Source organism: Thermobia domestica, chromosome 18 (genome assembly GCF_964235325.1).
Source record: "Thermobia domestica chromosome 18, izTheDome1.hap1.1, whole genome shotgun sequence".
In the NCBI taxonomy this organism is placed as follows: Eukaryota; Metazoa; Arthropoda; class Insecta; order Zygentoma; family Lepismatidae; genus Thermobia; species Thermobia domestica.
The window spans coordinates 45,048,239-45,069,297 of NC_137471.1; the positions used below are offsets into that span (position 1 = coordinate 45,048,239).

The following is a 21,059-nucleotide window of genomic DNA, read 5'->3' on the forward strand; positions in this document are numbered from 1 at the left end:
GTGGAAATTGATGCTTTTTGCTGTGTTGTGGCTCCTTTTATCCAGAAATGTTGCTGAATTGATTAATCTTCGTCACTTGCCGATCGTTATAGACATCTTTGTGATTGTCGTCTGAAGTGTGTTTACAGCAGTGTTGAATTCAGATTTTCTAAAAGTTGGGGTGTCAATAAAAATTTAAGGGGGGCTCTGTTCTGGATTGCAATAGAGCAGCAGGAATCTGTCGCAACAAAACTGGCGATTTGTTATTGTTTGGTCGGTTGCAATAACCAAGATATTGCCATTTTTCGCTAACTGTAAAGCGTTTCTGTGCATTCGTATCATATTTCCAAGTTTTTATTTAACTTTGACTTTATACGAGAACAGGGTTTGTTAATTAGAACCATTAAGTTGGGCAAAAGAAGAAACTAAGTTTCTTTTAAAAAATCTTTGCTTTTAAGACTTTTATTTCCAAAAAATAAACAGAAAAAAAAAGCAAATAGGTCTATTTCAAGGTATGTGTATAGATACTCTAGGTTAGCGCATATATATTCTAGGGGGCTCTCAGCCCCCTCTTGAACATGCCTGAATTCAACACTGGTTTACAGCCAACACGTGGTGTTGGGAATACGTGTAGAACCTTGTAATACTGATCCCATAGAGCAAATTAGTGAGTTACGTTTTACACTGTAAAACCATACTAGATTTCCAAACTATGTGAGTCCAATACTGGAACCGGAAGTAGTAGGTCTATAACTTCCGATTGCAATTGAGATGGAACCTGTTCTTCAGACGCTGAATCCGTAACACTAACAATCTCTCGCTATCTCTTACAAGTGTATCAATATTGAAAACGGAAGTGGTATGCTTTTTTTAAAAAAATAAAAACTAGAATACTTCCTCTTTCAATGATAGGATTTGAGATACAATCTATTCTTGGCATCTTGAATCCATATTTTAAGAAAAAAAGTTTTTCGTCACCTTATTACCAATTTTGTTCTATGCGTATTAACATTGAAACCGGAAGCAATAACACTTCTGGTTTGAATATTGATCTACATAGAAGAAGAATGATATAACGAAATGTGTGTTTGTGTTTTTTTAATAAATTAGCGCTCTGAGAATTATAGAATTATTACAGTCTTCTCTCTTAACCCTCTAGTCAAATCGGAAGTGGTAGAAATCAACCACTTCCTGTTAGACAGGGAGAACTCTTTTTTTGCAATCAATTAAGCATCCCAAGAAAATATTCCATCTCCACTCTAACCTCTCTACTAAAACTAAAAGTGGTAGAAATCCGAAAACACTTCCGGTTTCAGCATTATTTCAGAAAATATCACACCATAGAAACCAAACTTCTTCATGTGGTGTACACGGGACACTGCTACTTGCACTAAAGTAGCTTACCAACTGTCTTACTATACTGGACCAACATAAACATAATTAGTGTTGTGCTCCTATTGACAAACGAAACTAAAATCACACAGACTAACTGAATACACAATTATACTGATAAGATATGTGCACTCGAATAGCTCTACACGACAATGGTAAAATATCATGTATCATTTTTACAGTGAAGCAAATTTCAACCTTACGAATTATACGAGGATGACAAAACATAAGAATTGTCACTTTTCGGCCATTTTCTGAGTTTTCTCTTCGGTCGTTGGTCACACTGAGATATTGAGATGAGAAGTTTTCTTTTCTTTCTATCAAGAGAAGTTTCCACCCCTCTTTTTTGGGGTTGGAGATTTTCTTCCATAAAAGGCTGGCTTTTGGGAAGGAAAACGTAAATTTTCGCTTTCTTTCTTAAAACATTTTCTGATTTTCTCATTCAAGTAAGCCCTATCGATTTTAGTTTTCTCTAGTGGATTCTACAACTTAAAAAAAATGCATTTATAATAATCATTACCTGTGAGTCCTATGTTCAGTCCGAGGTTCGCTATATCCGAGCTGGCATTTCATTGCTGGCCAGCAAATGTACGTTATGCAACCCAACATACCACAGAAGTAATGTCAGTTGCCTAACCACATTAAAGATCCTGGCACACACACATATTATATAAACTGCCAGATAAGAAAAAGTATCATAAACCAAGAAACACATATAGAATAAAATGAAATCTTTCAGTAGTACGTCCCGCGTTTATTCCATGTAGGGCAAAGGAGACAATGATGATGAGAATGAATAAAATAGTGGAATGCAAAACACACTTGTCGCGAGTAGGAATCGAACTACGGACACCGCGCACTTCAGAAACAGATACAAACCAATGTTCGATTTGGTATAAAATTTTCGAGTTGTAGTGTGAAAGCTGAATCTCCTCGAAGCCACAGTCTTTCATTGCAGCCTTGCCAGCAAATAGCCGCCTTGACTCAGTGCCGGCCGACCGTGGAAAATCAGCGCCCGGGGCGAGGTATATGATGGCGCCCCCATACATATGAGACAGGTCGACAGATCAGCCGCGAAGCGCCTCCATGGTTGGTGCGAAGCGTCAGAAAATTTTCAAAAATAATCCCTGATTTTCTTTGATTTTGAGCAGTTTTTATTACTTTTTCCTTCCATTTTATATATATCTTTTCTTTTTTCCTCCCGAATTTTGCGCCCCCTTACTTCGGAGCCCGGACCCGTCGCCCCGCTCGCCCCCTCACGGTACGGTAGAGGTCTGTACGGGCTCGGCCGAACTCGGGCCTACAAAGCATATATCACTTTGGACCCGGGCCGGGCTCGGACCATAAATGTTTAAATATACAACTATATTTCTTGGGCCTTTTCGGGCCTAACTTTGTAAAATACTGTACAACGATATTTATTGTACCGTTCTTTCTGGACGAACTTTTAAATCACAACTGCAAAATCAAACCTCTAATTGGTATAAATAAAAATTGAATTTTGCGTTAATTATTAAGTTTATGTAATTCGGGCTTATTTCAGAATCATTTGATTATCATACGCGCTCGGGCCGGGCTCGAGCCTTAATGCTAAAACATATTTCGGACTCGGGTCGGGCCTCATATTATAAATTCACGGGCCGGGCCGGACGCGGACTAAATTTCCGGCCCGTGCAGACCTCTGTGGCACGGTACTGTGTGAACTGGAGCGTTGCCATGCACTAAGTTAGCTCAACGCACAGCACCTTATTCAAATGACTGCTTCCAACGAACTGCTTCCAGCTACACAGTTGAAACTGATACATTATTTCTTCCAATAGATGGCACTGTATGCCATGAATCGATTATTACGAGTGGTGCGATATTTCAGTGTCAGACCAGAAACATTTGAAAGAACATTATGTATAGTGCGTTTACTCAATGGAAGTGCAGTTCGGCAAATTTCTTTCAAGTTGCCACGCTGATTTTTACAACAGTATCCCTTCCTCCCTTTAAACCTCTTTTGACCGCATTTGCGGGGTTGCAACGTCTTTAGCGGCCTATTTGTTCTTTCTGCCCAATACTATGGCTAATATGAAATAGATGTCAGGCAATGTGAGAACAGGGAAATTGTCTTGGGAACAGGGAATCTACTACTAACTCAAAGGACAGTATTTGAAACTATGACAACTGACCCCATGTGGTGTTGACAAGCAATTGTCAATTGTTTGAAATGAGGATTCTGATTTTCCATTTTGTTATCGGTGGTATTTTCCGCAAGATCTTTCGGACTATGACTTATTTATGGCCTGAACCACCACACGTACAAGGCGGCATTCTTTATATACGAACTGCAATTCGATTGAAGAAACTTACTACACCCTTCGTAAATACATTGGTGACATTTCACCCAACCCCCCTAAAATGTGTCTTTCCTTTGTGTATTACTTCCTCTATTCTAACATACAGGCTTCGTATCACTCTTCGTTCTTTCTATTCCACGCCAACCTTCTTTAAACTTCCACCAACAATTCCCAGTCTACCACGTTAGAAGCTATTTTCAGGATCAATACTTCGTGAAAAAGTTTTCAGAAAAGAAATGGTATAAATCAGGGATATAAGTGGATATGAAAAGGTAGGGGGACGGTAGGTAGCGGCACGATGTCACGCCTATCTTTGCTCATTCTAATTTTTTAGGAACTGCAGGGACATCGTAGATATATTTTTGGAAGTGGGAGGACGGCGTCCTTCCGCATTCCCCTGCACTTTTACTCCTGGCATAGATGCATTTCCACTTTAGCTTTGTAACTATACAAACACACACGCTATACTGTAATTAAAACTAAATTGAAAATGAAATATTTAAGTTTTACGTCCCATGGTTATGCCGGTTAGGCTAAAGGAGAGAGTGATTATGAGAATGGTGGAATGAAGAAAGTGGGAGGAAACGGAAGAACACCGAGAAAACCCACGCACACAGAATTTGTCCACCACAAAGTTCACTTGGCGCGAACTGGGATCTAACCAAGGACCCTATGCACCAGAGGTGAACGCTCTACCACTGAGCCACCGCGGCCCCCTTAGACTAAATTGACGATAACGTGTTGATTATTAATACATCAAACAACTTTGAAGTGAGAGTAACTTTTCTATTTGCAGTTAGATTTAATAATTAAAACACAGGAAAGATAGTCTCCAAAAATATGGGAAGGCACAGACCGAGATAGGTAAATTTACAAAATAGTTAAATTCTGAATTTATCGTTTGTTTTCGTTTTCTTGTGTGTAAAAACAACTAGAATGGAGGTTCTCAAACACGAATTTCCCCTTTAATCGAAAAGAAAAGACATAACCGTCTGGCTCTACTAAACGGAAAGAAATGTTTCCGTTTCTCGAATGGGTTCTCGGTTTGTGCTGTTGTGCCTTGTGCCCGATCAATTTGTTCTTCCCTCACGTGACCACACGTGTAAGGTTTCGCTGTTTGAATCTTATGGAAAAACACTTTTGAGAAAAAGGACGTTTCTTTCCCGACCTAAAATTTTAATTTAATGATTTCATTCCGTAGAACGCTTTTAATTACCATGTACTAAAAGAAACGCCGTTTTATATACAGTATAGCCTATACCGGATCAAACAGCATAGTGATCGACTTTGACGGCCTGCTGAATAAGCGTGTGAAATATGTTGTGCACGCTTTTGGTCATCTACTTGTTGACTGTCAAATTTTCAAAAAGAAAAAGTTATATGCTGAAATCATCCGAGGTGAATCAAACTTACCACGATGATAGACTCTGACCTCTTGTACAAACGTTGTAAATATAATGGTGTGTAGGCTTCTGGTTCCGAAGTTATACACAATGAAAATTCTAAATCATTTTCTTGGAAACCATAATTCATCAATGGTTAGCGATATGCCAAAATGGGCAGCAGTATTGCATTTCTGATCAAAACATAGTTTTAATACATCTGCCGCATGGTACCATTCTATTTAAAAAAAAAAAATATCACAGATTTCAAAATGGTGGAGATTCGTGATCTACTCTGCCCATTCTTCTTTTGCCAATATGTGAAACTACCACTGTTTGCATTGTCTATCTTTCACTATTTTTACGATTCAACAGTTTATTTGGTGTATTTCTATAACATAATATAGCCCTTCTCCTACCAACTTTGACAACCTCCCCCTCTCTTTCTTATGGCGCTTAGCCGCTATAACTTTGCACATACATATATTTTCATATGCTCTATCAGGCGCACTATATCTCATCACGCAACTCGATTCATCCATTTGGACCCTTTACTTGTCAGGGATCAAAAGTCTGCTTAAGAAAATATTTCAAATGGACAATAACCAAGTCACATCAACTTCCATGCCAAGTTTGGTGAAAATTGGATTATGTACGTCAGTCGCGTATGAGGTACAACCTTGTTTTTAATTTTTTATTTGTTTCTTTATTACAAAAATAAATAAAGGACGAAAGTCGGATATACCAATTTTCAAATGAATCTAGGAGAAAGCTCATTGATAGGCACTCTTTGGTTTGTTTTGATTTGAGAAATCACCTGTTTCATTTTGAAAATGCTGATCTTGGACGCCCTGTACATCTCAGTTTTAACATTATCTTTGAATTCCTTGAAAGGCACTTCGTAGTTTTAACGAGGACATGAATTTTAAGTAGCTATAAGCTGCTTTTCACTATAATGTAAAATGTATTATATGCATGTTAACAAAGAAAGTAATTATTGAAGTATGCTGCACTGTAAACAAATTAATATCATGTGAAATCCAAGGAGGAATGAAGTAAGGGAGGAAAAGAACAGTCTTCCATTGAGAAAGTAAGTGATCGTGTGCTTCGCATTACATTTCAAAGTTTGTTCAAGTGCATGGCCTTCAATTATTCTTTCCTTGTGCAAAATGCCAAGGAAGAAGCATGAGATGCAAGTTGATGGGTAAACATCTTAGCAGGGATACAACGTCATGAGTTGCAAATACTTGGGTGTTATAAAACTATCTTTTGAAGGTCTGATTATTGGTTGGTGCACAAGTCTCTTCTATCATTCTTTAAAAAATATATATATATATATATATCGGAATTTTTCCGGTAAAATATGTGGCAATCGGGGACGCCATATTTTCACCGGAAAGTTTACAGTAAAATTACACATTCGAATTATATAAATGGCGCGGAAAAGATTATTTTTTCTTATACGGGATTTGGGACATGCACAAAAGCATGCGCAGTAATGGAAACGCGTTTCTTTTGTTCTGTCCAAGAACAGTTTCAGAACATCTACGAGTTATTAAGTACTAAAAGTATTTATTAACTGAAATTGTTTTATCGATTAGGGGCCGCGGTGGCTCAGTGGTAGAGCGTTCACCTCTGGTGATTGGGGTCCCGCGTTCGATCCCAGCTCGCGCTAAGTGAACTTTGTGGTGGACAAACACTGTGTGCGTGGCTTTTCTCGGGGTTCTTCCGTTTCCTCCCACTTTCTTCATTCCACCATTTCATTCATTACTCATCATCACCGTCTCCTTTAGCCTAACCGGCATAACCGTGGGACGTGAAACTCAAAGATTTCATTTCATTTTGTTTTGTTTTATCGATTAATACAGAGGAATAATAAACAATATTTTTAAAAGCTATTTTCTTTGTTATAACTTGAAAATGAATGAAATCTTTCCGCTTAACGTCATCTTTAGGCTAAAGGGACACGAGACGGATGATTAAGACAAGTGAATGATGACAGAAGAATTGGCGGAATGAGAATGTGGAGGGAAAGAAGAACCTCGAGAAAACTTACAGACACGATATTGTCTACCACAAACTTATTTAATCGGAAATCGAACCAGGGACCACACGCACCAGCAACTTCAAATCTCAAAAAAGTATTTTGTCAAATGCTGCTTAATTTGTTCTAAAACTACTAAAATTTCACCTAAAATATTCGTTATGGTAAAAGATCTGTAAAATTTACAGCGATTTCTCTGTGAAACCACTTGAATTTTTAGAATATAAAAGCACCTGAAATCAATACTTAATAATAAGGGTCGGTATGAGTCCGTAGACATACGAAGCTTCAAGCAACTGAGTTTCGTTTCGTATTCTGAAACTACAGTAGACTTTAAAACAGTGTGAATCTAATAGCAAAATATGAAATGAAATCTTTAAGTTTAATGTCCCACGGTTATGCCAAAGGAGACGGTGATAATGAGAGATGAGTGAAATGGTGTAATGAAGAAAGTGGGAGGAAACGGGAGAACCCGAGAAAACCCACGAGCACAATGTTTGTCCACCACAAAGTCCACATGGCGCGAGCTAGGATCGAACCAGGGACCCCAAGCACCAGAGGTGAACGCTCTACCACTGAGCCAGGCTATATGAGACATGGACCTACTAATTAACGTGGAATCCGTAATACATGAGCTCCCGCCGAGAATCGAACCCGGGCCTCCCGCGCCTAAGGCGCGTACACTATATTATGGTTAGGTTGTTATTAGGTGGAATGGCTTGTGATCGAACTGCCGAAGAGTATGTAGATAATTTAATTCCGGTAATGATCTTGCAGATGGTAGGGGGAACTAGTTTGGTATGTGTTATTGCAATGTGTTGCACGAGAATGTTGAACAATCTTTTCCAGTTTGTAGTATTTTTTTCTTTTCTTGTAATTTATAGTATTGGAAATGATTTGTATCAGATATTAACTTGAAAATATAGAGAAAAAAGTTTGTGTATATATTACAGCACCATGATTTTGTTAATTTGATATGTATGTCAGATCAAATCTTGCAATTAATTTTTCACCGATACTGAACGATCTCCTGAGATGCAAATGCCTGAAAACAATTTATTCGTACTTTTAAACTTTTTATCACTAATTCTAAAGGTATGTTTGTTTCGTGAAAATGGACTCTCCATCTACTCGAAAAAAACTTTATCAACTTAATAAGAAATGCTGATTACAGACTCACGCAAATGTTGCACACGCTTCTGGTCTATTCTTAACATCAGAAAACCAATCGAGGTGAAGACCATGCTTATCACCCTTCTGTAGGTCATTGGTCCTTGCCATTGCACGAAATTTGAAGAAAAGTGTAAAATATCGTGATCTTTTGCTTAGTGGAATTCCTAACAAGAGCCCACCATGTATCGTTTTCATGACTGAGAGGTTTCAATTTAATATACATTAGAGACAATGTTTCTCAAACTGTGATCCGCGGACCGCAACTGTTCTCTTATACTGAATGTTAGTCTCAATAGTGGTTCTTGAGGAAAGTCATAGTTGTAAAAATTGCACTTTTATCACTTCAAACTAAGAGAAGAAATCTGACCTAATTATCTAATCTTTATCTAGTTATACCCAAAAACAAATGTCACGTGTTCACCACGTGATGGAGTACGATTTATATGTCGTGAAACGTTTTCAGTTAATACTGAAACCAGAAGTGGTGGTAGATACCTATCACTTCCAGTTTTAGCACAGAGAGTAAGTAGACTGGAGATAAAATATGATCCTGGAACACTTAATTGATCACAGAAAGCCGCTTCTCGCTATCTATTATCGATTTTACTCTGCAGCAATCAATGCTTAAATCGAATTTTTGACCTTTGTGGATTAAACAGAGGGTTTAGGAGAATATGGTATCTATTCTTAGAACGATAAATCGATTTATTAAAAAAGGCTTCTTGCTATCGATGTTCGTTTTTGCTATATGTTAACCAATCATAGTTCCTTCTAGACAATAAGCCAAGGAGTTTATTATTATTATTATTATTATTATTATTATTATTATTATTATTATTATTATTATTATTATTATTATTATTATTATTATTATTATTATTATTATTATTGGTTTGGGATTTAAGTTTCTGTTTAGCATAAAGGCTACTTAAATTACGATCTCCAGTTGAATGTGGTATGAGTCATATGAGTTGCCATGAAAATATGAAGCCGGGTCTTCTACCGCAGAAGTAAGAATCCTAACCATTTAGCCACAACAGACTTAAATGGTTAGCTTTCTTGGCGTTGGTACTAGAGACTGGATTTGAGCCAGTACAACCACTTTTCATTCCATATTAACGGTTCCCAACTGGTCTGTCGCGCAGGCCTCTAAAGTGTGTCGCGGGATTTTAGGATTTAAAAATTATGAAACGTTTAATAATTAGTTAAAATTAATTTTGAGACTGACTGTATCAGTCAATGCCTCCAGCAGCAGCAATACTGTTCAGCATTACTACTTTAGAGGCTGCTGGTTGTGTTTGCAAAGTGGACTAATACCACGTGACATTACGTCACGACCGGATGGTGCAACTTCAATGTAAATTTAACTACACCCGAACAAATAAAAAATTGCTATCAAAAAAAAAAAAAAAGAGAAAGAAGAAGGTATGTTATTGAAAGTACAGAAGTATATTAACATCGTTTTTGACACTTGAAGATATTGCAGAGGAGATGACATGACAATACAAACATGAAGTGCTATACAACGCTTCGAAGATAAGATAGGAGGCTCATCCAGATTACAGGTATTGTAAACATTCTTCTAACATACTTCAGCTGCAAGAATTATCAGCTCAACTATATTGTAAGGGAAGGAAAAAATGAGAGAAGTTGTATTTTATCTGCATATGAGAATAATTGAGTTATGGAAACTGACAGAAAAACTTAATAATCTAATGACTCATAGCTTGTATATGTCAGTTTTGATTACGTCATTTAGCATAAAAAGAACATTGAATAATGTCCTAAATTGGAATGGAAATTTTTAGCAAGCAATAATCGAACAATTTAATACCTCCTGTATATCAATGGATTAGAAAGCACAATTAGCTTAGGAAAATTGCTAAACTTTTGGCATACTTGGGCGCAGTAACGTTATGTCAGGTTTTATCAAGGGGGGAGCGCAAGATTGTCCAGCAACATATGAGTTTTACATCTTTTATTGGTATATTAGTATATAATTTATTAAAAAGCATGTGCTTCTCAAACTCAGGGGAGGAAACAATTTCCTTCATGCCCTCCTCAAATGCTTTCACTGCGTGTACGTAAGGTTACACACAAATTTACATGAAAAACAGATAAAATAGAACAGGAATTACCAAAATGAAACACGTTTACGAGTCTAAAATGGTATCGAATCCTAAATTCTACACTAAATATAGACAAATTCTGATTTGGGGCCACCGTAGCTAAGTGGTACACCGCTTACTAGGGTCTCTAGTTCGATTCTCGGTCAAGTAAGTTTGTGGTGGACAACATAGCAGGCCGGTAGCCAGCCCAAAAATCTAGGGGGTCCGGTAGAAGTTGGGGAGGGCCCGACCCAACTATATCATAGTTCATCACCATATTATAGCTCATTTGCAAGCCTACCATGAAAATTTTAGAGGGCCAGTAAAAATTTAGGGGGACCCGGCCCACCTTAGCCCCCGTGGATACGGGCCTGCAACATAGTGCATGTGTTTTTCTTGGGTATTTCTGTTTCATCCCACATTCTCATTCCATCATAATTCACTTGTCTTAATCATCCGTCTCCCTTAGCCTAACGAGTATAATCGTGGGACGTTAAACAAAGATTTCAATTCATTTTCGAAATTCTGATTTCAGATATAAATATACAAAGCAAGACTCGGAGGAGTGCTGTGAGTGTATGTTTTCACAACAACATAACCTAGAACTACCTAAAATTCAAAATCTTGTAAATGGCTAAATAAAAACAAATAAATAAATAAAGCTAAAATACTGCTTTGAAATTTACCAGAATGGACCATTTATCTTGAAATGCACTGATAACTTTAAAAGTAATAGATAAAAAAAAAAAAAAGGCTAAATTTTGTACCTAGGTACAATGCAAACATCGGTATCTTGTCAAATACTTTCCAGGTAATCTAAAACCGTTAGCTTCATTTTTCAAACCCTGATGAAAATCTTGGGTATAGCGTGTGGCCAGACTTTAATGGCTTCCCTCTTGGGTAAATCGTCGTTAGTTCCTTTCTGTGCCAGAGACCTGGGTTCGATTCCTCCCAGGAGCTCATTTGGTTTGGATCTTGCTTGCTACGTTAAGTTATGTGCCCTCAATGCTGAATGATACATTAAACTCTGAACACGTGCTTTGGACATTTTTATGACTAACATAATTGTTCTACGTCGCACGTGGACACTGCGCAGGTATGATTACTACAACTTTATTTGATTAAATTCAGCGATTAAACTTGAGTGTGATTGGTGAGGGACAGTGTTCGAAGTGAAAAAAAAGCAGAGACGGTATATTTTATTTCTATTTTCACTCGACATACCGGCTATCTAAATGTTGAAATACAGTGAGGGCATGTTGCCTAAAATATTGTATTTCTATTTACATAATGACTAAAAATCATTGGAGAGCTTCCTTGTAGTTATGGGAGGGAGAAGATATGGAAAGACTGATCTCCAGCCAACAGCTTTCTGAAAAAACAAAATCTCCTCCAATATGTTGCATTAAAGAGAATTATGCACGAAACTGCTCAAAACCCGAGTTTTTATCTTAACAATTTCCTGCGGGAAAACCTCCGGACTCCCCACTCGACTGAGGACTATTCCAACTCCCCGAAAGATCCGCCTCCCACAGCATTCAACCCCTAAATCTGCCCATGCTCAAAACACGATATTTATTTGCATTAAGACAAGAAGACACACATATACACACGAAAAAAAAAAAAAAAAATTCAGTATGGGACACCAAAATATAAACTAGATTAACTTCTTTGAAGATATATAGGAAAAAGATAACAAAAATGTCGGTGTTGTCAACTTAGAAATTATTTCTACATAAGATAAATGTATATATATATATATATATATACAGTGGCGGATCTAAAGGGAGGGCTATAGGGGCTATAGCCCTCCCCTTGACGCTCAGGTATACACTGGATAAAATGGACTTCAATCCTGCTTTACACTGGATAAAACGGCAAAATATGTTTTAGCCCCTCCCTTGATCATATCCTGGATCCGCCCCTGTATATATATATATATATATATATATATATATATATATATATATATATATATAACATGCAAAGCTATTAGTCAATTACTATGTATAAAATGGATTTATTAAGGATATTTAGCATCTACACTCAAGTGACGGTATGTCTTGATCACTGAAAAACCAGAGGCGGTTGCATACCACCGCATACCATCTCACTTCAACCACTGGTGAAGAGATCCTCGACTAAATGTCGTCTTACCTCGAGAATTGAAAGGTAATTTAAACGATGTAGTCCTACCAGTAAATACCGTAAATACCATCATTTATTAAATATTAAGTGAATATTTTCATTCTAAGTGTTGTCCAGGAGTCTTAGACAAAATCCGTGCCTGTTGACAAATTAATCAATGAAATGTGGGACGAAGAAGGTATACTTACAAGGTGTATGGTACTGTAAAAAATAATACAAAATACATATTTTTAAATATAGATATTTGAGGGGGACTGCAGAGTCCCTATAAGGCCTCCTTCACATTGACCAAAGTCCAAGACAGTAGAGCCTAGATACCATACTGAGAACAATACAACAAAGCCCCGCACGGCATATTCACTCGAGCACGTACTGGATAAATACTTCGACATTGGGCGTCATTCCGTACCAGTCTTTGCAAAATTTTGCATACCATGATATATATGTCCTCATGCGCAACGCAACATAACGTAAGCAAAAAGCCCATTATTATAACTGTTATACCGATTATCACAAACTAAAACACAAATTTTGCGTTGCTTCGATGCAAACCATTACGGAATAATGCCCATTGTTATTGAGACTCACGGTCAAGTGTCTCTTTCCACATCATCTCCTGGCTCTAGTTAATATGCTGCTAACCTAAAAACTGGTAAGGGGCTCAGCTCCCTTTGGACACCCCGTAAATTTAGTCCCTGAACGTAACTGAGAAAGAAAATACTAATCTGTATGAGTAAAATTAGCCCTTTAACAGAAAAATAAAATTAAATGAAATCTTTGAGTTTTACGTCCCACGGTTATGCCGGTTAGGCTAAAGGAGACGGTGATGGTGAGTAATGAATGATATGGTGGAATGAAGAAAGTGGGAGGAAACGGGAGAACCCCGAGAAAACCCACGCACGCGGTGTTTGTCCACCACAAAGTTCACTTGCCGGGGGCTGGGATCGAACCCGGGACCCCAAGCACCAGAGGTGAACGCTCTACCACTGAGCCACCACTGCCCCTAGCCCTTAAACAGAATCTCACTTTAAATTATCAGCGAGTACCTTGAAGATGAACTCCGCACATCTAGGGCCTTATGCAGAGTCCTTTTGAGGTATGATTAGCGTCATCCTAAAGGCCTGACTACTGCAGGAAACATATGTTAGTATTTAGAAGTCTTTATTATGGCACTAATCACACAACGACTCTGCATAAGACCCCTAATGTCTTATTTAACCTTTGTCGCCATAACCAAACCGTGGACAAGACGTTGTGATTTTAACAACCTTTCAGTACCACTTTGTAATTGATTATAAACAAATGAAGCACGCTAAAAATTTCAAGGTCACACGAAAATGTCTTTCTTACACTGATGTTGACTGAAAGCCTATTTTATACAGCTCACGCAATGTAGGGTCATACGTGTAAATATGAAGATCGTCAAATTGATCAATAATGAAAAAAATATACACAAAGAGAAAAGAAACAAGAAGTTACAAACTGTCTCATTAGAAAAAAAGAACTGTTTGCGTGTTTGAAAGGGGAAGTGCTACTTTAATTCTCCAAATAAGAATGCAACAATACTGTATACTTAGCCACTTAAGTCAATTACTTAATAGGGCTATAAAAACACGTTATAATTTACATTTAGGAACCATGAGAGTTTCAGGAGCCATTTAACATTTTCAGAAGTTCAAGACAATACATGTGTATTAAATGGCCATTAAGCAGCATAAATCCTACTCAACAATTACTTCTGGTGCGAGATGTCCCTAGTTCAATCTCAGATCATATGAATTTGTGGTGGAAAACATCGTACCCGCGAGTGTTCTCAGAATCTCTCGTATCTTTCCACATTCTCAGTCCACCAGCTCTGTAATAATCATTCATTTTCATTAAACATTGTCCATCTTTGTTAGCCTAAAGGGAACATGAAACAAGAGATTTCGGCAAGAATGCACTTTATGCAGAACAAATGATTTTGCCACGTTGTTGACATGAACGCAATGTAGGAATGAGTAGGGTAGGGTCGGGTTAGCTTAGGGTTAGGGAAGTTTGAACCCATTTTGTTAAAATGAATAGAATGTAATTGCTCGAATTGCTGATTGTATCGGTTTGTATGATGTTCTGCACAAAGTGCAATCCTATCGAAATTCATTTTTTCCTCCTTATTCAACAATTAAAATGTATAATTTTAAGATATATATATATATATATATATATATATATATATATATATATATATATATATATATATATATATATATATATGTAACACCTAATGGTTGTTTCGTCTCGAAAAGGTGTTGTGACTTACGTTTTGTCTCGGATTTTTGTTTCTACTAGAATAGTTCTGCTGTATCATCTTGTATCCCGTAAAGAATATTTCATTTTGTCTCATCTCGTGAATGGAATACAAGATGTCCCTTCTCTTTTAATTTTCCTCACATAAACGTATTCATTACAAGTATGAAGTACAGTTCGTAATGAATTGGTTTATGTAATGGAAAATTTAAAATGCTCCTGAATGGAATTGAACTTTAATCGTTTAGGATTTCAGGATTTAAGATTTAGATTTTTGGGCTTTTGGCATCTATGCCCATTTAGCCTATCACGTATGAGGTAAGTATGACGTCCCTCAGCGAGCACACTACCTGGGGAAAGGGAAAGAAGGAAGCAGTCTGGGACCTATAAGTTAGGTACTGTACCACCCCAGTATTTGCCTGGTGTTAATGAGGAAAACCCAAGAAAACCTCATTCACGATGGCTGGCCTGGAAAGCTTTGTACATTTTTTTGACCGAGGGCTCCCATTGGGAATCGAACCCGGGACTACTCGCAACGAAGGCGAGTGAATTTTATTAGTTTGTGATATCAACAGGAAACCGTTCTGTCATCATAACAAAGAACACAATGATATTCTTTTTTTTTAAATCCAACTTTGTTATCAAATTATGATCATAGATGCATCTCTTATTACCCCCCTCTACATCGGAAGATAGAAGAGGACGGCTTAAGTAAGTAAGTAAGTATTTCATTACGTTAGAGCAGTGGTTCTCAAACTTTTCGATAATGTGGACCCCCTGTTCTGTCGGAAAATGATCTGCGGACCCTCTTGCAATGCTATCTGAAATTTAACATGGTAATATATATAATAATTAGAATTACCACTGACAACAAAAAGATCAAGAAGAATTGTGCAATAAATAATTTATTCTAAAGATACATGATCTTTTCCTAGTGAACGAAATTTCAATTGAAAATGCAGTAACTTTCAAAACAGAAAATCATATTTTAAAAAGGAAAATCTACTTGATAAACAATGTTCTCAAATGTAGGGTCACTAATATGAGGAATGAAATTCTTTGTGTTTTTCCATAACTAACTAACTAACTCTATGGCCTGTGGAACCCGGAGGTTCAAATCCGAGTTCACAAAAGCTCCCCACTGACTTCTATCCTTAGCTAACTGCATCCAGTTTCTACTTTGTATTCCAATCTCTGCGAGATCCATCTTAATATTGTCCTCCCATCTGCGCCTAGGTCTTCCTAATGGTCGTTTTCCGATTGGTCTTCCTGTCAAGACTTTGAAAGCGTTTCTACTTTCTTCTATTCTAGCTGCATGACCCGCCCACCTAAGCCTCCTAGACTTGACGACCCTAACAATGTTGGGTAAACCGTATAAATTATGTAGTTCCTCGTTGTGAAGTTTCCGCCATTCCCTATTCCCCTTCCTCTTGGGTCCGAATATTCGTCTCAGAATCTTGTTCTCAAATACTTTGTCAATGTTCTTCCCTCAGAGTAAGTGACCATGTTTCGCAGCCTTACAGAACAACAGGCATGATTATCGTTTTGTATAGTTTAAGCTTCAAATTCCTCGACAGAATTCGCGACGACAAGAGATTTTGAACCGAATAGTAACACGAATTCCCTGCTTTTAGTCGACATTTAATTTCTCCGTGAATATGATTTTTCTCTGTTAATATTTTGTTTTTCCATAATTGCAATGAAATCTGGAATAAGTTTCGCCACCATCAATCTTAGGTCCGATTCCACATTAAGACGCTTTCGCTAGGGATGCGCACGAGACAAGATTTGTGGCTGTCTCGACTCGTCTCGTGCGCATCCCTAGCTTTCGCTTTAAGGTTTTAATATTGCAAAAAGCAGAAAAGGTCTGATGACATGTCTGTGTTAGGGAAAGGCATCAAATGTTGCAATGTCTTTTTAGACAACTCTTCATATTCACAGTGCACACGCAACCAAAAAGTGCAAGTTAATTTTCTTTGAAAACGTTTTCCCATGAAGTTCCAGGATAGTTCCAATACCTGTTCTTGTTCTGTGTTAGACAAATTCATACCTTGTATATCATGGATTTCATATTAGTGAAAGGATTTTCAATCCAACCATTACCAGGTTGTGGGACAGGGAAATATTCTAGAAAACTTGCAGCTAATGGTCTCAAGTGTCCTACAAGTATTTTGTGGATTTCAGCAGAGAGTTTTTCACCTGAAGAGTCAATGAAACCCCTGAGCACTGGAAATGATCAACAGTTATTGTTTTGTACTCGTATGCCCACAGCTGTAGTTTCTTAATGTTAAAAATATATTTCGTGCATAACAGCGGTGAATTCCATTTTATTACAACACTTTTCAATTTTTAGGCATCGTGAACCCCCTGGAAAGGTAATGCGGACCCCCAGGGGTACACGGACCCCATTTTGAGAACCACTGCGTTAGAGAGTATGAATCTTTCATATTTTTACGAATGCTCTGAAACAGGGAAAGGGGAGTGAAGGAGAAATTAATGCCCGTGAAGGTGATTACTTTGCTGGTTAAACAAAGATGTCGTTGTTTAATTGTTTAATTCCTAGTATAATGCTCTTTTTCAGTATCGAGGCTATATCACACGTAAACATACAGTTAGCCTGTGATGCGGTGCACATATGCCTCCACCCAGAATCAAACCCAAATCTACATCGGGTAACTACTCCGTAACTTGAGAGTCCAAGCATTGCCTTCTGTTTACCGTCAACGCATTTCCCTTACACTGTGTAAAATTTTGCAGCCAATGGTGAAATTGAGTATTCATCGCAAACACCCCACGAAGCCAACCAGCTAGAAAAGCGTATGATTCAATTGTTTCTCAATCGACCCAACATTAAATAGAGACTCTCGTACAGTTGCTAATTATCCACTGAGAATAGTTTTCTCCGAAGCCTTCAATTGCTCAGTTGGAGATGTTGGAACGTAATTAAAACTCACTCGTTTAATTATTACAAAAGCTATTAATACTTCAAAAATAACCATGCGACTTGACAAAAATATAAACAAAACTCTAGGTCACGCACGCCACGGCACGTTTAGCACGCAGTGGTGAATCTAGCTTGGGGTCGGGGGCCTAGACCGCGCCAGTTTGTTCAGTACAAAAATAATTGAAACTATTATTTATATATTTTTGAAAGTTTATAATTAGTAAGCGTTACCTTTTATTCTTTATTGGAAAATATTTGAAATGTTAGATATAGTTTCAGTTGTTGCAGTTTTTCTGTTATGCAATGTGTAAAACAATACTTGTGGTCCACAATGTCATCGTTCAATCCAGTCATAATATCCATCGGGAAAGAGTTAAGTTGAAACTTCTGCAGGACCCATGAAAAATTGCAAACTCATGACATACTTATCATAGTCTGGGTTCTGGTTTCCCCTCCCTCAGTTTTCACCTTCTAGACTTGTCACTTAGCATGTCCTGAAGATATCTAATAATTTAATCCTGAAATCGAATGTACGAGTTCTCTACTGAAATATTAGTTGTTTTACTTATTTACAAAAATTATTTCTTCAAAATCCAGAAATATCGATTGGTTATTGGCTATTTTCAGCTCTGAGGCTATATGTGGTTGGTTGAACAACAAAAATAACTTGGTTTGCAGTGGCGGATCTACAAGATAAAAACTGGGGGGGGGCCCTTAGAACCCAGACCATGATACACTATCATGAAATTACTATAAACTTTCAAATATATATATATAAACAGCTTCAATTTTTTTCACTCAAAAAACTAGGGGGTCTAGAACTCCTGGCCTGGCCTGTTGCTTTGTAGACTAAATTTTTACTTAATTGTGGAAGTTTTTGTCCTTCTTAAGAGTATCATTATGGTATAACTAAAGTTTGATTGTGCCATTTTCAATACAAAAAAAAAAAAAAAAAAAACTCCCCTAAATAAATAAATAAACATCACTGAAGTAACGTGCGCTCTAAAATCCGACCTGGACACACCTGATGATGTGCAGCAACTAGGTCTGGGATCAAACCAGTAACTCGTTGCATCAGAAGTGAGCGCTTCAACACTGAGTCCCTTACACGAGAAAGAAATTAACTTGTAAGGGATTCCCTGTTTAAATATTTCATAAATAAAATATTCTGATGTTTCTCACAGAATAATTTGACGAATATACGATGGAAGTATTTCTGCTAAAGAGCATAGGAGTGGGAAGAAATGAAAAATTCCGAGAAGACATTTTTGTACACAGTGTTGTCTATCTCAAACTCACATCACTGGATCGAATGACAGGACCCTTCGTATCTTCGGTGAGAGCTCTACTAATGAACCATTATTCGTCCAATGATTTTGGTTCAATTTTGAGTTTTAAGTGAGCTTTGTGGTGGACAAACACCGTGTGCGTGGGTTTTCTCGGAGTTCTCCCGTTTCCTCCCACTTGATTCATTCCACCATTTCCTTCATTTCTCGCCATCACCGTCTCCTTTAGCCTAGACGGCATAATCGTGGAACGTAAAACTTCAAGATTTCATTTCATTTCAATTTTGGGTTTTGTCAACAGATTGCTTTGATTCTTCTCACGTCTATGAATACAGTCCTGGTTAGTTTCTTCAGAAAAATTATAAAGTTTATTTCGTTATTTTTTTAAATATTGGTATTTATTATTTACCTGTAACAATTTCGCATATAGTCCAGTATTGCATAACCCACTCGAATATAACCATTTCTATACTGAAGCCCACTACTCATTAATTACAAGCCAAAGAAATCAATAGGACTTTCTTTTATCTCCCATAGTTGACTTATCAGTTAAGTTTACAAAGTGTTTACACTTGCTTGAGTTACGTGCTTGTATATGTATGTCAAAGTGGTTTGTTATGGAATTCCATGCAATAACCCGTGAATGTTTTGCATTTTTTCCATCATGTTCGTGGAAGTGATTGTGTTCAGATCCTGTTTTAGCATCTACATCAAGCAAAGCTTTAAAATCCACGTAATGTAAGAAAGAAAAAAAATGCTATGAATATAGAGATACGATATAATGTAGACCTGTCATGTTATTTTAAAGATAGGCCTATTTAAAGGTTATTTTAATTGTGCATTTTTGAATTTCTTGCTTATTTATATACTAAATTTATGGTTATTTAAATTGATCGATATTCTCTTGAAATACTATAGACTTTTTGCTATATTGAAGGATGATGTCAACGAATGTCAAAGGGCATGGAATATTTTTATTTGACAATAATACTATGTCTATATATTGTTTGATGTCAACCAAGCTACGCAATACGCACGAATACGCATCGTTTTGCGCGGATCGATCGAATGAATCCACAGTGTGAAGGCGATAGAACGATATAAACATTGCAGAACATAGAAGTTACGAGGGTAAAAAACAAACCTTTTCATTGAAGTTAACTTGTCACTCTTGCTATCAAATAAGATAACAAATATAGTTATCTTGTAATGATGTAAAAATCTTATAATTTATTGGTATAAGGTAAAACTTACCTGTATCTAATTAGGTCCTCTTTGACCTGTAAGATGTAAGTTAAATGTCTCACTTGTTTTCTCCTGTGGAGTATATTTTGCGGTTCACACTTACGCACACTCTATACACTTTATAAACCAACTAGCGAGTATGTTTTTATTTTTTTCTCTGCCTTTCGCACTTCAATAACTAATACCACACCTCTCCGTTTCGGTTGGTGTCGCTCGTCGTCGGATCTCCTCGTAGCGACTGAAAGCAGCGAAACACCAGCTGCTGTACCCAAACAATCGGCATCAAAGAGCGGGTGATTTCATCAAATTCATCTCTGCGCCGACGCAGATAACCGGAAAATTGAGCGAAAAGGAAACAAAAAGAGGATACAAAACTGATTGTAGAAAAAATAAGTTTAATGAAATAATTCAACCATATAATACGGTGAAATATTTTTGTTCATCTTCCACAAATGATTACAAAAATAAATATTTTGAAAGTTAAATAAGGTCCTTGAAAGTACAAATAAAATATTTAATTTAACGTCTCTCGATAAAATGAAATCTTTGCGGTTTACGTCCCACGGTTATGCCGACTAGGCTAAAGGAGACGCTGATAATCAAAAATAAATGAAATGGTGGAATGAAGAGAGTGGGAGAACCCCGAGGAAACCCACGCATACGGTGTTCGTCCACCACGACGTTTACTTGGCGCGAACTGGGATCGAACAAAGAACCCCATGTACCAGAG

General features: G+C 37.3%; 1 protein-coding gene across 1 annotated transcript in view; it reads right to left on the reverse strand.

The window, feature by feature from the left end:
• LOC145675504 (tubulin polymerization-promoting protein homolog) overlaps positions 1 to 20,608 on the reverse strand; it is a 118,479-nt gene extending 97,871 nt beyond the window's left edge. The window contains exon 1 of the mRNA XM_081745955.1: positions 20,339 to 20,608. The gene's annotated coding sequence lies outside the window, so the exon portion shown is untranslated. The remainder of the gene's footprint in view (positions 1 to 20,338) is intronic.
• Between the last annotated feature and the right edge of the window lie 451 nt (positions 20,609 to 21,059).